Consider the following 4,379-nt stretch of genomic DNA (forward strand, 5'->3'; position numbering starts at 1 on the left):
TGGGAGGTGCCATTGTGTTCTTTGCCACCCAGTAGCATAACTCTTTCTTGGAGGAGGGCGGTGACTTTTTCTTAATGGCTAATACTGATTTAATGACCTTTCATTTTGCAGCTGTGGATGTGTGTGAGCCAGAGCCCAACCCTGTCATGGCAGGTGCTGGAGGAGGGCCAAAAAAAAAAGGCTGTGTCTGATGAGATGTGCGTGTTCTCACTGCTGGGCTTCAGCAGCTGTGATTGGGGTCCTTGTAGGAATGAAAATCACCCTGAACACTACTTGAATTAGACAAAATCCCCTCTCTCACAATGTTTTGCATTATTAAAATGACCTTTCCAAGAGGAATACTTTATACGTGAAAGAATAACATCTTTGTTTCCAAGGCTGTTACCATATGTGAGTGTGATCCTGCTGAATGTGGAAGTCTTCCTTGTTGCACAGGTCAAAGCTCCCTGTCAGAGAACATTCCTCTACATCTGTGTTTGCTGCTTTTCTGTCTTTTGAAGAAGGATTTCTTTGTAAATATTCAGATGTTGTTGAGCATTTGTCCAAATATCATGTGTCACAAAAGAGAGAATAGAAATCACTCTAGAAAAAAGAAATACTTCCTATTTGCTTGAGGTTTTTTTTATCCCTGAGGCTGGATGTGGTGGTGGCCAAAAAGCAGCAGCAGGTGCAGCAGCCTTGTGTCCAAGCTTTCCAGGGCTGCCTCAGGGTGCACGTACATGTCTCAGCCATGGCAGGGCAGGTGGCCTTTTGTAATTGTGTCCAGCTTCAGCCTGGAGCCAGAGGGAGAGAATTCAACTTCCCTCAATCTGTAATCAAACTTCAAGGAGGTTCCAGTGCCTCACCTGTGCTGGAGGTGAAGCCTCACAGCTGCCCCAGCACCTGCAGCCTTTCAAGTGGATGCAGCTTGGGGAAGAAGCTTTTGATGTTTTGACTCCTGTTTTATACACACACATATGGAATTTGGTTTCTCCCTTTAGAATAGACAACTTCAGAAAGTGTTATCCACAGAGGGATCAGGGAAGGCAGGAGGCTGAAGGGAGGTGGTAGTTTTAACCCAGCAATTTGGGCAGGTTTTCAATCTTGTTTGTGCCTCAGCAGAGAGTAACTTACAGCTCTGCTGAGCAAGTTCAAAGTGTTGTGTGGCTGAAACCACAGCAGTAAAAATCACAGCCCTTCCTTAGCTGGCTACTCACTGTCCTTCCTGGCAGAAGGGGAGCTCAGGCACAGCAGCTCCCGTGGGATTGCTCTGGAGGCAGCTACAAAGGAAGGGCCTTGGAGCAGGGAGGCAGCACTGGGACAGCTCAGGGACAGCAGTAGCCCATCCCAGGCACCCCTAGCTCCCTTTCCACTGGCCACTTTTCCAGCCACTCATCCCCTAGCCTGGAGGGATCCACAGGTTTGTTGTGACTCAAGGCAGGGCTGGGAACTTGGTGGTGTTGAACCTCATTCCCTTGGCCCATCCATCCAGCCTGTCCCAATCCCTCTGCAGAGCCTTCCTTCCCTCCTGCTGGTGAACACTCCTGCCCAAGTCCATGGCAGCAGCAGCCTCCCTTGATCCCCCTGTCCAGTTCATCAATAATGATGTTAACCAGGGCTGGCCCCTGCACTGAGCCCTGGGGGACACCGCAGTGCCTGGATGCCACCTGGGTCCAGTAGCATTCCCTACCACTCCCTGGCCATCCAGGCAGGATTAACCCAGCCCAACCCCTGGGCTGACAGCTTTTTCAGGAGAGTGATGTGGGAGGGTGTCAAAGGCTTTGCCTTCCCCTCATCCCCAGGTGGGCTGTAGAGGGAGATCAGGTTGGTCAGGCAGCACCTGCTTTTCACAAGCCCCTGCTGGCTGGGCCTGATCCCATGGTTGTCCTGCACATGCTCTGTGAGCTTCCCTGACACTGAGGTCAGGCTGACCAGCCTGTAGTTCCACGGATTTTGCTTCCAGCCCTTCTTGTAGAGGGGTGTCACATTTGCCAATTTACAACCCAGACCTCCCCACTTAGCCAGGACTGCTGGTAAATGATGATGGAAGGGGGCTCAGGGAGCATGTCACCAGTTCCCATGACAACAATGGGTGGTGGATCCCACTAGCCCATGGACTGGTGTGTGTCCAAGTGCTAAAGCAGCTCACTGACCATTTTCACTTGGATTATGAGGCCTTCCTTCTGCTCTCCATCCCTGTCTCGAGATGTGTACCCAGAGAACAACTGGTCTTGCCATTATACACTGAGGCAAAGACAGCAGGAAGTACCTCAGCCTTCTCCTCATCCTTTGTCACTGTTTCCTCCTGCATCCAATAAAGGATGAAGTTTCTTCTCAGCCCTCCTGTTGTTGATGATATATTTATAGAAGCTTCTATTTTTTTGGCTTTTACAGCAGTAGCCAGATTAAGTTCCAGTTAAGCTTTAGCCCTGCATAATCCTGATACCCTTGAATTCCTTCTGAGTTACCTGCCCCTTCTTCCAAAGGTCATATGCTCCTTTTTCCCCCCTGAGTTCCAGCCAAGCTCCCTGTTCAGTGAGGTTGTTCTCCTTTCCTGCTGTCCCATTTTTCAGCATGCAGGATCATCTGCTCCTGTGCCTTTAGAAGTTCCTTCTTAGAAGCACATCCAGCTGTCCTGAACTCCTTTGCCTTCCAGTGTTGCCTCCCAAGGGACTCTGATAACTATTTCAATGCAAGGAGGCCTTTAATTCATCAGCCCACCTCCGTCTGCTCTTGCTTTCAGATAATTCCTGCATCCCATAGAAGCAAAGTGAGACAAGTCTTCATCCCAGTGCTGATTTCCAAACTATAAATATCTTTTCCTTTGCAGTAAGGAGGGTCCTTAGACTGGATGGAGCCAAACCCTTCCAAGAAACACACCCTTGTCTTGTGTGTTCTCTTTTTATTTGGTCTTTTTTTCTTCCCCACAACGGGGCTTCTCTTCCAATATTAGGTGACTCCTCCCAGATGAGGAAATGCCTTCCCTGAAAAGTCCTCGGTGCATCCCTGATTACATCACCAAATGTTCAGATGTGTTCTTACCTCAAGGGAACTGCCAGGAAAGATTATTTTCCACTGGGCCATAATTACCTGCTGCTACTTCCAACTGGCCAAAAAATGAACACCAGGAGAGGCTTCAGTAACTTTGGGATTAAACTGAGCAGGCACAAGGAGTGGTAGATAAACCAGCTGGCAGGTTTGAGGGAGCGACTCAGCTTCAATTTCCCTTTTGTTCATGGGTCTTTGCACCTGCCCCTGAGCTTTAATGAATGTTTCACAGAGCCCCAGGAATCACAAACTAATTCTGAGTGGTTCCCAAAGCTGCTGAGGCACTCTTACCAGGACCATTATTTTCTTCTTAGAGGGGTGTCTCTGTATCATAAAGAAATACAGCTGCTACAGTATCCTCACCCAAAAGGCAAAGTTTTTTGGGTTTGCTGGGTTTTTCCCCATCTTTTTTTTTTTTTTTAAAAAAAAAGCATGTTGAAGGTTTGAATTTAAAAGAAAATAAATACATAAAATCTTTTGCTTGACTACTGAGTCATGGAGCAGCTCCAATCCCCACAGCCAGGAACTGCTGAGCTGCTGCTCCAGGTCTGTCAGAGATTTTGGCCTTAATCCTCCTCTGGTGAATGCTGCACCCAGTTCAGCGTCCGCAGCAATCCCACAGCAGCGTCACCTTGTCCACCCTCTCAACTCACGCTTGCCACCAGCTCAGCCCCTGCCACGTGCCCCAGCAGCCACCTGAGCACTGGAACCTGCAGAAGGAAAGGGTTATCTCACCTTATCTATTGCAGAGTTCTCCTGATTTGTTTGCTATCAGCCCCATGTGGAGCTCGGAGGCACCTGGAGCAGGTGGGGGTGGGAAGTGCAGCTCAGCAGTGCCTTTCATCCCACGGAACAGTGAATCCGCCTTCCCAGGGCGCTGCTGTAGCAGAGGAGCCAGCACATCCTTCCTCTCCCTTTCCGGCTTTGCAAATGGAAGATTACAGGAGTTACTGGCTGGGGCAGCCGAGGGAAGTTTCACCCAGACACGGGCCAGAGCTGGGGCACGACTGCTTCAGTGGTTACTGCTGAACATCACACTTCTCTTTCGGAGGTGATGCACAAAACCTGCTCGTCCCTGCTCTCCCAGTAAGTGTACGCTCCCCTCACGGTGTCCCTCCCTGCCAAAGCCCCACACAGACCCTTGGGAGGTCCCATGTCCTTGTTCAGCCCAGGAAGGATTCAGCAGCTCAGTGCAGCTGTGGCAGCATCTTGTGAGTGTTCTCCCAGAGCCTGGGGAGCCAGCACAGAGCCCTGGGGCCCCCAGCCCTTGCTGGGCACAGCCCAACTCGTGCCCAGGGCAGCTGCCACAGCATTCCCCTCTCACCGCTGCCTGGGGCTTCCCGTGCAAGTCC

The sequence above is a fragment of the Parus major genome, chromosome 1A (genome assembly GCF_001522545.3).
Source record: "Parus major isolate Abel chromosome 1A, Parus_major1.1, whole genome shotgun sequence".
Taxonomy (NCBI): domain Eukaryota; kingdom Metazoa; phylum Chordata; class Aves; order Passeriformes; family Paridae; genus Parus; species Parus major.